Source organism: Gossypium raimondii, chromosome 6 (assembly GCF_025698545.1).
Source record: "Gossypium raimondii isolate GPD5lz chromosome 6, ASM2569854v1, whole genome shotgun sequence".
NCBI lineage: Eukaryota > Viridiplantae > Streptophyta > Magnoliopsida > Malvales > Malvaceae > Gossypium > Gossypium raimondii.
Window position 1 is genome coordinate 41,345,951 of NC_068570.1, and position 20,662 is coordinate 41,366,612.

Genomic DNA, 20,662 nt, shown 5'->3' on the forward strand with positions numbered 1-20,662 from the left:
TCATTTTTACTAGTTTGGGATCTAGTGAACGGCATGGTATCTGTGAAAGATCAAACAAACAGGAACAAGAAAGAAAAAATAATAATAACCTCACTTGTTAGCTCTCAAAAGAATAACTCTCTGAATGATTCAAAACTTGTATATATGTTTGGAGAGGGTTACTAATCAAGATCAAATAACGGAGGTTCAAACTTCAAAGAAACAATGAAGACCCTAATTGCTCTAAAAGGCCAATAAACTTGACGAGGCAATTTGTAATGGAGGCTACACGGATGAAGGAATTGTGCGTGCCTTTAATATCTGCTAACACAAGAAGAAACAAAGTGTTAGAAAGCATAAGAGAAACAAAAAAAAACGTAGACCTGCAACGATCCCTAACTCTAGAGTCAAAGAAAAGCTTTAATAAGAAGAAAACTTAAGAAAACTCTACCCAAATTAAAAAAAACAAAAATCGGAAATGTTTGGTGTCTTAAGATTTTCAAAAATTGAAGCTTTAATTATACTTGAGTCAAGAAAAGAAGAAGGAAAAAAATTCAATTTTGAGAAAAATAAAAAATAAAAATAATAACAATAATAGGAAAAGAAGAAACCTACGTATGAAAGGTAGGCAACTTTTTTTTTGCGCTTTTGCTTTTTTTTTTTTTTTTTTTTTTTTTTTTGCGCTTTTTGCTTTTTTTGTTTTTTTTTTAAGAATAAGAGGAGAATAAACACAAACTTCAAAAAAAATAGAATCGACGAAATCGATGAAAAGTGTTTTTGGTATTTTGACTCGTTTCGGATTTGATTTTAGCTTCAAAAATAACAATCGAATGGCTCAAATCGATACCAACCGATGCGAACCCGGATCTAGACACAAGAGAAACACAAATTAGAAATAAAAACGAGAATAAATAAAATTAGTTAAATAATAATAATAATAAAATGATAGATTTGCCCTATGGAACCCTTGGTTAACTTGCAACCAAAAACGCCAATGATTGAGCGGCTCCCTACGAAACCCCTAGAAGAAGAACCTCTAGAAACACCGATGAACGGGAAGGAGATTTGAATAATTGTAACTCCGAAATACCCTCGAAAGTAACAAACTCCAAACTAATAGCAAGAGAAGAATCACTCTACTCTCAAAAATTTGCCTCACACAAATTTGGAAGAAAACAAATACTCCTTTTTATGTCCTCCCCAATGTGTAGAAAACAAGCCTATTTATAGGAAAATTACAAGAGTAATTGAATCCTAATAAAAACTCTTTAAAGAGTAATTGAATCCTAATAAAACTCTTTAAAATTATCTAAGAAAATAAATAAATAATAACCTAACCAATAAAATTACTTAACTCATAAATGATGTGTCCCAACCAATGAGAATTAAGTAAATAATAATAATAATAATAAGATACATAAAAGATTAATCCACCAATTTATGGGCTTTCACTATTCCAAGATTGGTCCAGTGAATTGTATTCTCGTATTTGTCAATGTCACGAACATGATGAATTAAATTTGTAGCAAAAAAGTCTTGGACAAAAGCATTCATCTTTGATTTTAATTGTCGTGCCTTGCTTCGAGTGATTGGACCACTAGGAAAAACAACCCCTTGAGTGTCACCTCCTTGGCTCGTATCATGTTGTACTATATCTTTTTAGACATTAGCTAGTTAACTTTTTAGTTTGCATGCTTGTTTCTATTAATTCATTTTTATCAACCAATCCACTGTGGGTTCAACCCTTGGAATACTCTAAAAGTGTTCCATTGTACACTTAGAAATGTTACAACTAGACCTGTAACACTTGTAGAACACTACACATTATATTCTTTGATTGCAATTTTCTCCACTCGCTGTAGTATGCCAAGGCGCGATCAATTATGTGAAGTGTGAGAAAGAATAGAGTTTGAACTCGAGAAAATGATGAAGAAATGAAAGTGATAAATAAATATGGCATGAGATGAAGTGATGAGACGTAAGGACTGAATTCTAAGAAATGTAAAGTGAAATTATAAAAAGTCATGTAAAATAGTGAGTCGTTTAATATGAAATGTGATTAGCAATAGAGAAGAAAAGAAAGATTAAGTAATTAAAGTGAGTTGATGGAAAAGTTATGTATATATATATGTTAAAGATAGGACTAAATTGCAAAATATCTGAAGTTACTATGTGAATTGAAATAATATGTTAAAAGGTTAAGTAAAGTGTGTACATCAAATTGAACTAAGTGGATAGTCTAGATACATTGTACGGTGACATTCATGTTAATAAGGACTAACTTGGAAAGTACATAAAGATTTATATGATATTAATTGGTAAGTAAAAGTGATGTCATACTTTAATAGTGTTAGTAATCTTGATAATCAATATACATATTCTTGAAAATTTTAAGAGTGAGATATTGATATATAATTAAATGTGTCGAATTAAATGTTTTAACATTGTAAAATTGAATTAAATTGTAAGTGAAATAAAAGTGAATGGTGAATCAATACTAGAAAGAATGAAAAGCACGATACGTCATGAACTAAAAATGTAGTGATTGAAATACAATAAATATCGATAATTGAAATTATGCAATAAAGGGCTAGTTTGACAGAGATGAAAAATGTATAGTGAAAACATAAAAATCATGAAAAGTTATTTCGTGAATTAGTATCGTGAATTTAGTGTTAATTGAGTGCCTATGTAGATTAGTATTGAACCAAAGAAATCTGTAGGTATAACACCTTCAACCTTATTGCGACGGAAAAATGTGCTACCCCGACAAATCTGTGGTCGTCATTAGTAGTTTCGTTGGTATAGGGCTATACTGACAAAAGTTATTTTATACAACCGAAATATCCATCAGCAAAAACAAACATTTTCTACATAGGCTTTTTGATCAATACTGACGTTTTTTTCCATCAATAAAAGTTTAAATTATTTTTTAATGAATTATTCTAGACAGTTTTCTATTCGATTTTTTTCCAAATTTCTCCTTTTAACAATTATATTTTTAAAAATAAAATATTATTTTTATTTTATGATTTGATTTTGTTACAAATCTTTTACCAATTATATTTTAAAAATAAAATAATCTAAAATATTCAATCAAACTAAAAAAGCAAATATTTTATGTTAATAATATATAAGTTGATATGAACATTAAGACATGAAAAGTTTCCAAACTACAAAGTTAACAAATCTCCTTACTAGACACAAAAAAATTTCTTAAAACTACAATGGCCGATTACATAAAAGAGGAGATTCAATTAATTAATAATTGAACATATTCAAGACATCCTATATCAGTAGGTATCAAAATAGTTGGTGTCTCATCATTCTCTTGATTATTCATAGCAGTTGGTATCCAATTTGATATTCTTAACAAGTAAACAATGAACACACATACCCTCAGACTTGGTAGAGATAATTCCAAGAAAAGACATGTTATAATTAATTCAAGACCATTCTCCTATCCAATTAATAAGAAATTAGATCCTAAAACGAATAACAATAAACTAGTGGAGACTATATTACTTGGAGTCCAACAATCTTTCTAAGTTGAGCTTTTCACCTTCCTCCAAAGATAGAAGTGCAACAATCAATGCATCAAACTGTACAAATGCCAGCAATAATTAGTAAAATCCCACATGAGATCTAATCATAATTATATCTCTAACTTGATTAGCTTCTCTTCAATCACTTCAACAACAAACAATACAGCTCCTGATAGGATTAAAGGAGTTTCAAATAAACTAAAACAGATATTTACCATGTCATTTTCTCAAACCTAGCTACTAGTAAAATTATTCTATAATACTTTTAGTTCAAGACAAATTCATCTTGAGAAATACTTTCTCAATGGTTTCGTAATGCATAGATAACATATGAAAAGCCTCCAAACAAGAGTTAAAAAGCCTTGATAATATAATCAACCAACTTGATTTATTACCTGTTAAGATTCAAGATCCAGCAAGAGTCCCTAGACCTCCAGCAGTTAGCCACTTCTGTAAAGAGAAACCCAGCAACTTCACGAAAAATGATAGAGCAACGATCCAAATTGCAGGTTATATAGCTTTTCCTGCAAACTAGAAATACTATTAAAAGAATGAACAACTACAAAATTTTAAATTATTGAAGTAAAAAAATAAATTAATTAACAACAAATGAATAACAGTAAAATTTGGCATTAATATCACCTGAGATTCTAAGAACTTTCTCTTAACTTTCCTTTCCTAATCTTACATAGAAAGCTTTGCTATGTTTTTAAAACAGAAAGATTTTGTTTTGTTCAAATTAAAAGTAAAATATTGGATTTCAAGATAAATAATAGAACAAAACAAACAAAATTATAAATTCATAACGAAAAATCTGGAAATTTTAAAGAAAAATCTTTTGACTTGAACTAGAAAATATGATCTAATAAAATTTCATCTTAAGTTATATTCAAGTTTGGAGTTAGATTATCAAAACCACATGAAAATTCAAGGAAAAAATATCTAAGTTAAATTTATGTTAAGGAAACGAATGAAAAAAAACACTTCACAAAATCATGAAAATAAATATCAAGGGAAAAAAAGAAAGAAAAAAGCTAAAATTCTCCTATCAAACTGATTGAAGGTTTTGATTAAACTGAAGTTTTACTAATAAAAAAATTAAAAAAATGCAACCTTAAATATGAGATTTGGAGAGAACTGGCGCAACCTCGACTAGATTTGATCTTTTACTTTGAATCAGAGATTTGGGACCGGGACAGTAGCAACCATTTACTTGGAATCGGAATCGATGGATGAGGTGCGGTGTAGGGCTTTTACCCCGCAGGCTTTGATGAATATATTGTCGAGCTTTGCATATGCATCTTGTTATTCTCTGCGAAAGCTTTTAACTTGTAACCTAACCCACTTATTTCACATAGCAGAGTATTGTGACATGAATGGTAAACGTTGAGAGAGAGCATGGGGGAAAATATTAGAATTTAGTGAAGGTAATTTGTGGAGAAGCGAAAATATTCAAAATTAGGGTTAAAGCTAAAGCTGCAAGAGACGATGAAAATTTTGAAAGAAAAATTTGTTTTTTAAAAATTAATTACCGTCAGTATTAAAAATGGAGTCCCGGTTTTTTATGATACTTATAACGGATATTTGTTTTCCGTCTGTATATATCGAATTTATATTGGCAGAAATATAAGCCACCCATCGTAATAACATTTAGTGATAGTTTCTCAAATCGTTACAATATCATGGTTATATGGACAAATTAATATCATGGCTATATGGACTAATTTATTCCATCAATATATGTAATAACACAATTTTAGTAGTACCGGAAAATGTAGTTTCATAACCTCATTTCCATAAATTAAGTCCGTAAATATGAAATAGAAATATTTACCGAGTTATGATGAGAAAATAATAGAGAATGACCAATTAATTTAGTCGATAAAATAGTTAATTAAGACTCGGAGACTAAATTGTAAAAGTTCAATTGCTATGCGCTTTGATTAAGGAAAGACTTGAGGACTTGCATAACAATTGTTTAAATGTTCAAAATGGTAAATAAACCATTTTCAAATAGGAGATTGTGGATGAAGATGACATTCCCACTAATTATTATTAATGATTAGTTTAAGTTAATTAAATTATGATTAGGTTACTTAAGTTAAATTAATTAAGCTTTAAACATACTATATATGTTAAATTAGTGGATGGAAGTGTCATCTTCCTCCTCCATCTTCTCCTTGCCATCAATTGAAGAAAGAAAACCTAAAATTTTATCTTCAACATTCGACCACTATTTATGTAACATCCCAGTTCTGACGGGTACAAGGTTTGGCGTGTAGTTGTAAAATAGTTTGTTTGGTGAGGTGGTATTTGCCCAAGTACATCTTTTAGCGCATAGAGCGGGTGTATTCTATTATGTGTGTGTAAGATAATGGTGGTTTGATATTAAACCTCCATGTTTGTTTGGGTAGGATGTCAGAAAAGTAAAAAGGTATTGTGGAATAAGTTCACACTTGAAGGGTAGTGCGCCCTTTTACCTGTGGTGTTGTGCAAGTTAAGTTGCAAGGTAAGCTAGTTAGGAACCAACTAGATGTAAATCAGGGTACTCAATCAGGTTTCTTGAAAGTTGTATACCTTTAGAAAAGACAATTCAATAAGGATGTGACGCATGTCAGGTTCCAATATGAGAACATGGGTCATAAATATATATTATGATATGGACTTAAGAAAAATGAAAGTTTCTTTCTTCTTTCTTTCATTTAAGAAAATTAATATACTATTGTGATTTCCTTGGAAATGAATATAGTTCTCTCTTGTTAAGCTGAAACTAAGGATCTGAGTTCATTCAGAAGGTTGTTTCATATCCTAGGTAAGCATTATAGTCTTGCATGTTAATCTCTAAAAGAGTACGCCTGTTTTATGTGATTGAATAATAAAATGAAGAAATAAGGCTTTGCATGGGGGTCATCTGTTCTTGAGATGATGATATATAGTATTTGGGTGAGTTTTAATGGTGTTCCTATGTTTTATAAGCAGTGGTGGTTGCAGTTACTTGTTGGAAGTTGAATCTAGAGTTCAAGCTGTTGTCCATGGTGGTCAAGTGAGTCTCTAAACTAACTCTTGCATGGATATTGTTCATACCATAATAAATGCAGAAAAGTGAGTGAATGGTGATGCCGAGATCATAAAAGATGTAGTATGATATGGATGATGTATGAGTAATGTAGAGTGAAGTGTGGTTGTATCTAAATGTTTGGAATGTATGATATGAGATGTGTGTTATGTTGGTTGTATATTGGTAGATTCAGATGATTGTGCTTAGTTTGTTTCGATTCATAAAGAGTCTGTAAAGTGAGTCTGTGTCTATTCTTCGTAGAGTTGTCTAAAAGGGGTCTGTCAGGACTTTAAATACGAACTCTGAAATAAAACTCTAAAGGAAAAGTTCATGGCCATGACATACTCTGAAAAGAACTAAGGAACGGTGATTATCCAATAGGGTTCCCTGCGTATCCTAGGATGATGATGGGCAAACCTCACGTACTGTGAGTTTGGGAAAATCTATATCGTAAACATGACAGGAAAGAATAAGCCTTTGTGGTGAACTATGAAAGAATAAACATTTATGGTGAACTATGAAAGAATAAGCCTTTGGGGAGAATAATGAAAGAACAAACCTTTGTGGCAAACTATGAAAGAATAAGCCTTTGTGGCGGACTCCGTATAAAATGATATGGCGTATCCTACATGACCTTTAATCACGATAAAAAAGACTAGAATAAGCTAGAGTGGTTGATGGTTTCAAGGTAAGGACCAAGTAAACTCAAGAAACAATTGAAGATGATAGTTGGAAGAGATAACGAAATGGATGAGCTTTCATTGAAAGAACAAATCTGAATAAGTGTTGTGTAACAGCCCTTTTCTTAGTGGTGTCAGAAACAGTGGTTTTGGGACCACAAATTCGATGAGTAAAACTGTAAATATTATTATTTAATATTTACGAGTAAAATATAATACTATATTGAATTTTTTTTGATAAATTTCGTTAATTGAACAAATAGTTAAGTTCAAGTGGGTTGTCCCTAAAGTTAAGTGGTTTTGGAAATTGAGGTATCGAGACTTGGTTTTCATAAACTGAGCCCGTAAATATTTTTATTAAATATTTGCAAAGTGTTTATATAGGTGTACTCAAGTTTGGTCGAAAAATTTTAATGTTTAGATAGTTAATTAAAGAAAAAGAATTAAATCGTAAAAGTTGCAAAAGTTAATCGCTATTGAGTTATAAGTGTTTAACGACCATAACATCAAAAGAAAAAAGTTTTAAAAGGTAATTAATCCTTATTACAACCTAGTGGACGGTTTAGGAAATGAAACAAATAAGTTATATGTTAAATTTTTATATTAAAAACGTTAAATGATATTATTAATAAAAGAAAAATAAAACATTTTGGGATCTTCTTCTTCTTTCTTCATGTTGTATACCGAAAACCACCATTTTCATTCCTTTGGAAGTTCGGCTAAGATTTTACCTTGCATGTAAGTCAATTTTTATCCTGTTTTTAATGATTTTTATGTTTTTGATATTGTTGTAGCTTAATCTAGCTAACCTAGGGACTAATTCGTAAAAATGTTAAATGTTTGAATTATGCCATTGATGAATTGATAATGTTTTTGAATTTTGATGATATATTTATAAGCTTGATAGTTAAATACGACTATTTTGTAAAGTGATTTTCGTTAATTTTTAAGTTAAAGGACTAAATTGCTAAAATAGTAAAGTTATATGAAATTTTGTTAAAATATGATGAATATGGGTAGTAAGGGATTATAAAAAATTTTCGGCCTTGTTTGAATTAATTTATGATTGAATTGAAAGTTTTGGGTTTAGGGACTAAATTGAATAAAAAGAAAAAAGTTTAGGGTAAAAGTGTAAAATGACGATTAATGGTCAAATATATGAATTTGAGTATTTTATGATATTTGAATTGGTTAATTGAATAAAATTATTATATTTAGATTAAGAAACAAATCAATTGGGTGATAATCGCAAGAGAGGAAAAGTCGTCGTTGAAGTGTCCGTAGCTATTGTAATTAGGTAAGTTCGTAAATTAGTTAAATAATTAGTTGCTATTTTTGTGATATAATATCTATCTATATATGTTGTGATTTAATTCATTTACTTGTTAAATGGTAAGGAATGGAATGGACTAAGTTGTAATGTGAATTAAATTAAAGGTTATATTTGAAAATGAGAAACTACATGGATGAATTCTTGTGAAGAAATAATGTGTATATGACTAAATTATAAAGATATGAAACATGGCATGTATGAACCTCGTGAATGCTTAGGATACAAATGACATGTCATTAAGGTTATTTACCGTTTCGAGTCTTGGTCTTGGATGTCCTACATTTGTGGATTTGTTGTGGATTCTTCACAACTCGTGTAAGTAGGCCCATTTCACAGCTTGTGTGAGCATTTACAGTTATAGCTCATGTGAGCAATTATAGTTATAACTTGTGTGAGCATTATTTCCGTGTATCCAATACTATTTCATTATGGTTCATCGGGTGGAAAATAAATATATAAAATGATCATATGAATCAGTTATATGGAAATAGGTATATGAATTGTGTATACAAAATTTTTATATGGATAGATATGTAAAAAAAACGAACATTTGAAATGAATACTTGAAATGAAAATTCTCCAAATAGAGCCTAGGCAGATTTAGCCATCTATGAATAAGAGATGAGTTCGAATTGGATGCAAGGTAAAACCAAAAAGCCTCTTTCAACTAGGGAGGAACCATGTTGTATTGACTTTGGAAAATTAAACTTGAAGAAATTAAGGACAGCCCTGAAGTATATAAGTCACACCATGGAAAGAATTCATTACTTTTTGCAGATGGGGCCTGTTGTGGTTGAGATCTAGTAGGGATCACAGGCTGATCCAAAGGTAATGTCTCTGCTAGGATTTCAAAAAGTGGAGGATCAACAACTTGAATAGGGGAATCTATAGAATGGGCAGACTCTTTTGGGACTGCTGGCATTATAGGTAATGAAGGAACTGGAGGAGAAGGAAGTATTGGTGTTGGGAGTCCTTTCTTAAGTCTACGCCACTTTGGCTATGTGAGTTCACTCTCTTTAACAACTAGAGTATCTTCACTTACTCTAGACCTCTTTTGATACTTCTTTGTAACTGGTTTCTTAGAAGGAGCAGTTGTAGCTCTTTCATTAGCACCAGACTTTTCAAAATAGCCTTAATATCCATATTTGGTGCTTGGTTGAAAAAAGTATGAGGTTTTGGATTGGGTCTTGCACCACAAATGCAAGTATTAACCTTGCTTGAAGAGGAAGAAAAAGAGTGAGGAATACTAGGAGTGATAAGCCAATTTTAGGAATGTATCCCACAGAATTCATAAAAATAAAATGGAGGTTCTCTTGCGTGCTCGGTTAAGATTTGTGCTAGGACAGTGTTGCCATTGAATGGACAAGCTTCTGAAGTTAAAGGCACATTGTAGTTTTCTAGCCAATTGATTTGATCAGTACTTCTACGACTATTGGGACTTTGATTTAGTAAACAATATTGGAAAACATTCCTAACTGTAACTAAGTCCACTAACTCTAGAATAAGCCATTTGCTCAAACGTTTGAACTGCTTATTAGAAACCTTGGAATCAATAGGAAAACTTTGAGAGAAAATAGATTCTTAGGGTAGTGAACAACAAATGGGAAAGCCAAATCCATTTTCAAGTTTTCAAACGACTCTTATGAATTTTTCCTTTTTCTAGTGAAGATTAGAAAGGCTATTTTGAATTATTGGTTCATAGCACTTTGAAACACTAAAGTGGGCATATCCAACATTAGCCCATTGTCTGGTAATCTTCAACTAATAGAATTTCTGGAAAACAACTAAGAGTGGTGGTTCATTACGGGTACAATAATCTCTAAAGTAGGTAACCAAGGTCCACCAAGACAAGGCTAACAACTAGTTCGATGTGATGCCATATTCTAATAGCATTGAACAAAAGAATGAGTGTAATGGCAGATGGAAGCTATCCTCCAAATGAATCAAAGGAAGGATAAAACCTTGGCTGTTGTCACTTAAGCGACACCTTAGCGGTAGGTCAACGTTGTAAGAAAAATTTGGGTAACGAAAACCTCAAGCAGCCAAGAATCGGTGTGCTTCTTCTTGTGTAATGTTGCACTCAGAAGAAGGAGCGAAAATACGTGGAGGGGTATTTTTGAGTTCTTGGGGTCCGAAAATGTTGAGATTTTCTGGGGTTGAGTTTTGGTTACTCTGATCTTGACCCCTACCATGAGTATTCATTCTCGACATTTCTAAATGAAAATAGGAAAAAGTAAGGAAAGGAAGAGAAGATAGGATTACCATAAAATATCTAGAATTGGAGAAGATGAAGTCAGGAAGAGGAATCGAAAAAGCTATTAGGAAATTGAAGGGTTTAGCAAAAGTGTTAATAGAAGGTTGGAGTATATGTTTTATAGATGTAAGCATGCTCAAGAAGTTACTCCGTGAAAACTGTTTGAATTCTCCAATACAGGGTTGACATCTGTCAAAAGGGTAAGTATGTGACGGTTGAGTTCAAGTGGTTAACCACCAAAAATTTTTATTTTGTCCAAAGAAGTAGTTTAATGACATCTTCTTATTAAGACTTTCAAGAAGTATGCCAACGAAAAGGAAACTTTAAAGTGTATGTAAGTGAATTTGTATAATTTCTGACTTGCGTTTGGCGTGTATAACTAACTTTATCCATATAATTGAAATTTTTGAAGGGATGAAAATTTCGAGGATAAAATTTTTGTTAAGGGGGGGAGAGTTGTAACATCCTAGTTATGACAGGTACAAGGTTTGGCGTGTAGTCCTAAAATAGTTTGTTTGGCGGGGTGATATTCACCCAAGTACATCTTTTGGCGTATAGAGTGGGCATATTCCATTATGTATGAGTAAGATAATGGTGGTTTGATATTAGATCTCCATGTTTGTTGGAGTACGATGTCAGACAAGTAAAAAGGTATTGTGGAATGAGTTCACGCCTGAGGGGTAGTGCGCCCTTTTATCTATGGCACTGTGCAAGTTAAGTTGCAAAATAAGCTGGTTAGGAGCCAACTGGATGTAAATCAGGGTACTCAATAAGGTTTCTCAAAAGTTGTAGACCTTTGGAAAAGATAATTCGATAAAGATGTGACTCATGTCAAGTTCCACTACGATAACATGTGTCATATTCCAAAAACCGGGTTAATAGAAATTGGGTTAATGAACCGAGAGTGGTCACGCTTGAGTTTTTTTTAAGTTGACCTTAGCACATTTGATAATATATAAGTGTCAAGTCTAGTGATTTAGTAGTGGTGGAGCTGTCCTTGAAGACCTAAGTTCGAATCCCTTCCCTCACATTATTTTCCTTTTGGTGTAATTGTGCTTCAAACCTTGGTAAATGCCACACTATGTTTTTAAATAAATGTTGTTGGAGTGGGAACAAATAAGTGAGTTGGCTTAGTGGTTAATAGAATTAATAAATTCCATTAGGTCCCATGTTCAACTCCTCAAATCCCCGTTATTTTTATTTAATTTTTTGCTCATAAAACCATGGTAAACCATTTTGCCACCCATAATTGTTACCATGCATAGGAGATTCTCATCCCCCTTTTCACTCAATGTGTTCCCTTCTTTCCTTTTCTTCTCCCTATTTTCCTCCTTGCCTTTGAACAAATGTATGCCACTCTTTAGTACATGAAACAATCCACATTCAGTTTTTTTCTTTCATTTTTCCTTCCCCCTTTCTACTCCATTTGTCTCCTCATTCCAAAAATGTAAAGTGTTGACTAGGTAGTTGTCCAACCCTTGAAGGCTCTGCTCACATTTTTGTTTTTCATTTTGGAAAAAAAAACTCCCTTTCCTCTCATTTCTCCTCCTTTGAGCCACTTTGTGTCACCCCTTATTTGGTTGTTCTCTTTAACTTTTTACTTCATTTTCATTTATTTTTTTGAGACCGCCACCTTCCACCACCATTAGTTAACCGCACCACCGCCGGACCATCATCGTGACCACCACTCTCCTTCTTTTTCTTGATAAAACATTACTGGAATTTTTATCATTTTTATCCTATTATATCATCTATTTCTTCGATTTATTCTCTATCGAGCAAACCTCTTCTCTAGACCAGATTGAATCAACATAGTTTTGGTTGACATAAGCGTAAGTATGGATTAACATTGGATATATAACAACACTATTCTCTCATTCATTTCTCATAGCCGATTGTACCTATTATATAATCGTACATTTTTTGGAACTAATCTCCTTTATATTGTTTGGATAATGAAGGACCAAATACGATTGTTTTTGAATGTCAGTAATTTCAGAAGTGATTCATATCTCCGATTTAAATATCACAAGAGTAAGTATTGTCATAGAAACCAAAGACTAACCATTTATCAAATATTTATTAAGGGTGTTTTAATGATGGATTATTCATTTTGTGTTTAGATTTGAGATAGATTTAATTAAATCCGGAAATGGGCGTTAGAAGGAGTTTTTGCATCGAATTTGCTTAGATTTGGTGTGGGTTTGACTTAATATTAAATAAACGAATGTGATTCATTGTTAAATAAATTATTTACATTTATTAATAATGGAAACACTATTGAGTTCTTCATAATGCAAAATAATATGAATACACTATGTATTCAAAAGGGATGCTAAACCCATAAAAAGGGTGATTCTTAAGTAAGTTAAGTAAGTACTCCAAACTAGTTATTTTGTGATCGTATAATTATGTTAATTTGATTCAATGTTGATTGTGAAAATATGTTTACATTTCAATACTCATGATGTGTGATATATGGGCATTATATGATATGCATGATATATAAATCATGCCATTGATATTGAAATTGAGATATATGATACGCATGTTAAGCATGCCCACTGAAAATATTGTTTATATGTCATATCACATGCATGGGGTTGAGATGATTATGAAAGGAGGAAGACTTTGACAATTTTACTACAATATTGAGCGGCTTGACCTTAATGTTATTGAGTGACTTGACCATAAAGCTATTAAGTGGCTTGACCATAACGTGCAGCTTGTTTGCACTATTGAGTAGCTTGGCCACAACGTGGAGTGTTATTGGATGGACGACTTCTGGGAAAACTTTTTATTGGTGTGTAGCGAAGATGGGTAGGAATATTTTTGAAAAACTTGCACTGATTTCTAAAAAAGCTCTACATTGGCATCCTCATACATTCTACTATCTGAGAAACTATGTTGATATATAAATTCTGCTATTCTTATGAAATGTGTGTTTAAATTACTGGTTGTTACCTAAGTTAGGACTCTGTGGAATCAAACTGTATAAATTCTCTGTAATATTTTGTTTTATATACTAAATTCCTGTTTAATACTTGAGATAGAACTCCCACTGGGCTTAAATAGCTCACCCCTTTGATTTTCCAACGTTTCAGATATCCCCCGAAGGTAGGACATGGACATGGCTGATGGAGGAGTACTCGGACAATTTTCAAATAAATGTTTTATACTTTATTATTTTGGTGTCTGAACTGTTTAATTATTATTTTCAGACTGTGGCATGGGACATTATTTTGGAGAGTTTTATTCTGATTTTCATGACTTGATTGCATGACATTAAGTTTTAAAAACTACATAAATTAGTTTTTGGTAAGATTATGCATGAAACTTGGTTTTTAAATAAAACCTGACAAAATCTCTCTTTTTCGCTGCGAAAAAGGAAATAAGTTATAGTAAAAATAAGACTTAGGTTTTGAGGTTTTAAACCACCTATTAATGTTTTATCAAATTTACATGAAATATTGATTTTGACAAGATATGGTTTTAGTAAAATTTTTCGTTGCGATTTTTATAATAATCATCAATATTACATTTTTCTCTGCAATTCTAATAAACGAGTTTTAATAAAGTTAGACTTAGTTTTCAAAATTACCAATGTTTACAAAAGATATTTCTAAAGACATTTGATTTACGAAGTTAACATGTTTTCCCGAATAATAACGATTAACCAAGATCTCTAGTTTTGAAGAAAAAAGATAATTGATTTTAAAACGTGATTGAAAATATGAAAGTTTTGAATAGCGATAATACTTTTACTAATACATAAAATACTAAAATCATCGATTTCTAAAATTCTCGATTTCACTAGTTTTTAACGATTTACGCAAATGGTTTAAAAAGTATGTTTGAAAACTACGAAAAATTTTCTGGGCAATTCTAGTGGCAATGTAGCTTCTGAATTCGGCTGTAACGACTAGGCTAGATTTGGAAGGTTATAATATGGGTCATAAATACACATTATGATATGGACTTGATAAAAATGAGAGTTTCTCTCTTCTTTCTTCTATTTAAGAAAATAAATATATTGTTGTGATTTCCTAGAAATGAATATAGTTCTCTCTTCTTAAGTTGAAACTAAAAATCTGAATTATTTAGAATGTTGTTTCATATCCTAGGAAAGCATTATAGTCGTTCATGTTAATCTCTAAGAGAGCAAGCCAGTTTTATGTGATTGAATAGTAAAATGAAGAAATAAAGCTTTACTCGGGGGTTATCCGTGCTTGAGGTGATGATATATAGTATTTGGATGAGTTTTAATGGTGGCCCTATGTTTTATAAGTACTGGTGACTATAGTTACTTGTTAGACGTTGAATCTAGAGTTCAAGCTACTATCTGTGGTGGTCAGGTGAGTCTCTATACTGACTCTTGCGTGGGTGTTGTTTATACCATGTTACCTACGGAATAATAATTGAATGGTGATGCCGAGATCATGAAAAATGTAGAATAATATGGATGATGTATGAGTAATGTAGAGTGAAGTATGGTTGTATCTAAATGTTTGGAATGTATGATATGAGATGTGTGTTATGTTGGTTGTATATTGGTAGATTCAAATGATTGTGCTTTGTTTGTTTCGATGCATAAAGAGTCTGTAAAGTGAGTTAATGTATGTTCTTTGCGTAGTTGTCTAAAAGGGGTCCGTCTAGAATTTAAAAATGAACTCTAAAATGAAACTCTGAAGGAAAAGTTCATGGCCATGGAATCCTTTGAAAAGAACTAAGGAATGGTGATTACCCAATAGGGTTCCCTACGTGTCCTTGGACGATGATGGGCAAACCTCACTATAACGCCTCAAAAATCCCTTATATATTTATTTTTGTAGGTTACATGGGTCGCCCGAGTCGATTGTGGACCTTCTGTAGGGTCGGTAAGTTTACCTAGACCCCTTATTGACTGAAATGACAGAAAGACTGTTATATGCCTATATGAGATAGATATGTATGTCTGTATGTTTAGCATGTTACTCGCACTGTACTGGTTATACATGATACCATGACATGACTGTATGATGCATTGCATTGGGTTGGGGATTGATATTGATTGGAGGAAGTGTACTAAAAGGCCTCGAGCCTAACTTACTGGCAGCTCAGCTGCAACTATTGCCTAGTGCCGCATTCAGTACTTTTTGAAATATCCCCACATGGAGTGTAGAGTTGGATGGAGATGGAGTGTAGAGACTGGTTGGGTAGGACCTGTATACTATATAATCTGTTACTGTAATGATTATTGTTACTATAATGGGCCAAGGCCCAAACACATGATTGCTTCTGTGCTGAGATGGGCTAAAGCCCAAACTGATATTGTCTCTCACACTGAAAAAGGCTTAGGCCCAGACCGTGATTGCTTTCTGTATGTTTTCTTTATATGGGATTACAGACTGAGTTTTCGTAAACTCACCCTTCTGATTTGACTGTACAGGTAATCCCTAGACATAGGTGGATCGGTGCGACGGAGGACTCAGCGGTGACCACACGACCTATTTAATTCGATTTGGTACTTAATTATAATTTTGGTTTTATTTTGGGGGTATTTTACTATAATAATGGCCTCTCTAGATTTTTATGTTTAACTTTGGGTTTCTATGGTTGTGACTTACAACTGCTAGTAGTAAGGATAAGTGGATTTTCAAAACGAAACAAACGTTTTAAGAAAATACGCACAAATTGGAAAACTATTTTAAAAAGCTTTCGCGATAAATAACATTTTAAAAATTTATAATGTTTTGAAAGAGAATAACTTATGAACATGAATCACGTTTTAAATTGATTGACACGTCTTGGTATTAAGCAAAAGAGAGTGTAAAGAAGTGATAAATAAAAGAAGGTTTTTAACGACAACTCACTTTATGAAAAACACTTTCATGTGACACCGCCAGATTCGGCCATAACATTTGGGTCAGGTTTGAGGTGTTACAGTTAATGGTATCAGAGCCAAGTTGCAAAACTCGGCTGTGGATTTGGGTTTAAAACTTAGTTTTTAAAGCACTGATTTCTGAATGATTTGAAACATTGTTACTGAATTTGTGGCACATCGAGTCTCTGGCGCCGATCCTATAAGTCCTCTGAACTGATATCTATTTAAAAACTGAAAATGCTATAGATAGTATATATTTAGACTACTATAGATAAACTATACTGAAAGCACTCAGGTTAGTGTTTACTGAAACCGTAGTAAAACCGATAAACACTGGTAGACACTGCGTCGTATGAAAACAAACGTTACACTTTTGATACTATTTTCATAAAATATCTATTAATAAACACTGGAACTATAAACTGATGCATAAAACTGTTAATACAGATTAACTAAAATAGACAATGAGCACAAGAGGTACTCACGAACGGGGTACAAGAGGCCGTGGTAGAGGCCATAGAGGTGCTTGAGCTGGGTTTTCGTTAGCTGGCAATCTGCCTAATTTGGAAACTAGTAAGACACCGGCTTCACCTGTGACTGAGACTGGGTCTCATGATCGAGCAACTGGGGATGACGCACTATTTCAAACCATGTTAAGGATTCTAGAGAAGGTCGCTAGGCCCAATACAGGAGTTGGAGGCCGCGGGTCGGTTACAGAACGACTCAGATCTAACGGAGCTGAGCTTTTCAGGGGTATTGCTGGAGTTGCCTCTAATGTGGCATAATACTGGATTGAAGCCATAGAGAGGATTATGGACAACCTGGACTGCACTCTTGAGCAGAAGTTATAGGGAGTTCTTTAAGTCTGCTTTCCAGGGAAAGTATGTGGGTACCAGCTATGTGGATGCCCGTAGGAGGGAGTTCTTGAATTTGATTCAGGGAGATAGATCAGTGGCCGAGTATGAGGCCGAGTTTTTACGATTGAGCCGCTATGCGTGTGGTATGGTGGCGACTGAGTATAAGCGATGTGTTCGCTTAGAGGATGACCTCAGGGATAATCTGAGGGTTCTGATAGCTCCACAGAGGGAGCGAGACTTTGCTGCACTGGTTGATAAGGCGAAGATCACCGAGGAGGTGAAGCACACTAAGCTCCAGAACCGTGATAGAGAGACAGGTAGGAATAAGACGGATTCAGAGCCCTTGAGTTCCGTTCAGAGGCCTAAGAAAAAGGCTAGAGTTGATGGGCCGATCAGAGTTGGGGCTCTCATTGCTGCTGCTGGACAACCATTGTGTACTGACTGTGGTGGGCGCCATCAGGGCGAGTGTTGAAAAAGAACTAGGGCATGTTTGAGGTGCGATTCTCTAGAGCACCGTATTAGAGAGTGTCCACAGAGGTCTGATCAGATGCAAGCTCCGGGTAATAATACTGCGCAGCCACTAAGGGTACTTCATTAGCCACCAAGAAGTCGGGGTCAGGCCAGAGGTGGTAATGGTTTGGGCCGTGGTCAGAGGGCACCGGGCAGAGTTGCCGGTCATACTGAGGCAAGGTAGCCAGCTCTAGTTTATGCTGCTTGTCATTGAGAGGATGGAGATGCTCTTGATGTTATTACAAGTACATTCTTTATTTATAATGTACCGTATACTGCACTGATAGATATAGGATCCACTCACTCCTATATAGCTTGTATCGTATCTGAAAACTTGGGTATACTGGTTGAGAGCACTACAGTGAGGTCATTGTACTAAGTTCGTTAGGGCAGTCAATAAGGGTTAACAAACTGTTTAGAGATGTTTCTCTAGAGGTTCAAGGAGCTATCTTTTTGGCTGAACTGATGGAATTGCCTATTGGAGAATTTGATCTGATACTGGGAATGGACTGGTTGGTCAAACACTGAGTGAGCTTAGATTATGCCACGAAAAGGGTTGTACTAAGAACTGCGGAAGACAGCAAGCTATTCGTAATTGGGGAGCATTGGAACTACTAATCAAATGTGATTTTTGCATTGAGGGCCGAAAAGTTGGTTCGTAAAGGATGTGAGGCGTATCTGGCTTACATCAGTGTTTTAGATTTTGGGGATTCTTTGGTTAAAGATATCAGTGTTTCAGATTTTGGTGTTTTTGGACATTTTTCCTGAAGAGCTATCTGGGTTACCTCTGAATCGTTAAGCAGTGTTTGGGATTAAGCTCCTTCCTGGTACAGCTCCGATGTCCATCGCTCCTTATAGAATGGCACCAAAAGAGCATGTGGAGCTTAAGGCTCAGATTCAAGAGCTATTGGATAGTGGGTTCATTTGCCCTAGTGTGTCTCCGTGGGGAACACCTATTCTATTTGTGAAAAAGAAAGATGGATACAAGCGTATGTGTATTGATTAGCGGTAATTGAACAAGTTAACCATAAAGAATAAGTACCCCCTACCAAGGATAGACGATCTGTTTCATCAGGTTCGAGGTGCTTCGGTTTTCTCCAAGATTGATCTACAGTCAGGGTATCACCAGTCGAGAGATAAAGAGGTTGACGTGCATAAGACGACATTTAGGACTCGCTATGGTCACTACGAGTTCCTAGTCATGCCATTTGGACTGACGAATGCACCGGCAGCTTTTATGGATCTGATGAACCGATTGTTCCAGCCCTATATGGATCGGTTCATAGTGGTATTTATTCATGATATACTTGTGTATTCGAAAACTAATGATGAACACCTCAGAGTGGTTCTACAGATTTTGCGAGAGAAACAATTGTACGCCAAGTTCAGTAAATGTGAGTTCTGGTTACAAGAAGTAACATTTTGGGCCATGTGGTTTCTGCTGAGGGGATTGGGGTCGATCCTCGAAAGATTGAGGTGGTGTTGGATTGGAAATAGCCTAAAACTTATCTTAGATTTGCAGTTTTCTGGGATTGGCAGGGTATTATCGACGATTTGTAGAGGGTTTTTCACTGATTACAGCACCCTTGACTAAGCTGCTATGTAAGGGTGTGACGTTTAACTAGATTGATGCGCAACAAGAGAGCTTTGAGAAGCTCAAAACTGTATTAACTGAGACTCCTATTTTGATACAGCCAGAGTCTGAAAAAGAGTTTACTGTCTATAGCGATGCATCGCATGTCAGTTTGGGATGTGTGTTGATGTAAGAGGCTAAAGTGGTAGCGTATGCGTCTCGTCAGCTTAAGACTCATGAGGTGAACTATCCGACGCGTGACTTGGAGTTGTCAACAGTGGTATTCGCACTGAAAATCTGGAGGCATTACTTGTATGGTGAGAAATGTATCATTTACATCGATCACAAGAGGCTTAAGTACCTCATCATTCAGAAAAAGTTGAATCCTAGGCAGCGTAGATGGATTGAGTTGCTTAAAGGCTACGATTGTACTCTTAAATACCATCCTAGTAAGGCCAATGTGGTGGCCGATGCACTAAGCCGTAGGGCTATGACTGACCTGAGAGCGATGTTTGCTCGCCTCAGTTTATTTGATGATGGTACTCTGTTGGCCAAGTTAAACCAACGTGGATAGAGCAGATTAAGGGTAAACAGATAGAAGATGGGTCGTTGGGTCTTCGTTTCTAACAGGTTGAGAGTGGGAATACCGAGGATTTTGGACTGAATAGCGAATGGGTGCTCTATTTCTTTAGAAGAATCTGTGTACTGAAAGATACTGAATTGAGGCAGTCTATACTGAGAGAGGCACATAGTAGCCCTTATGCTATGCATCCTGGCGGAAATAAGATGTACTGAGAACTTCGTGAGTTATATTGGCGGCCAGGTATTAAGCATGAGATTACAGATTTTGTGGGTAAGTGTCGACTTGCAAAGAGTTAAAGTGAGTTCGATTACCTTGGGTTTGTTGCGTGATCAAGGTTCCGCTTTGGAAGTGGGAGAGAGTGACAATGGACTTCGTTAGTGGGTTACCCCTCACACCTACTAAGAAGGATTCTCTATGGGTCATTGTG

At 34.4% G+C, this 20,662-nt stretch overlaps 1 long non-coding RNA gene across 2 annotated transcripts; it reads right to left on the reverse strand.

Annotated features, from left to right (window-relative positions):
• Positions 1 to 3,394: 3,394 nt before the first annotated feature.
• Positions 3,395 to 5,070, reverse strand: LOC105772339 (uncharacterized). 2 transcript variants are annotated; one of them, XR_001126702.2, is made up of 3 exons: positions 4,638 to 5,070; positions 3,920 to 4,048; positions 3,395 to 3,581 (listed from the first exon to the last, which is right to left on the reverse strand). It is a non-coding gene; the product is annotated as an uncharacterized LOC105772339 (long non-coding RNA). The 2 variants fall into 2 exon arrangements; XR_001126703.2 differs by having other exon boundaries at positions 3,920 to 4,055.
• Positions 5,071 to 20,662: the final 15,592 nt, after the last annotated feature.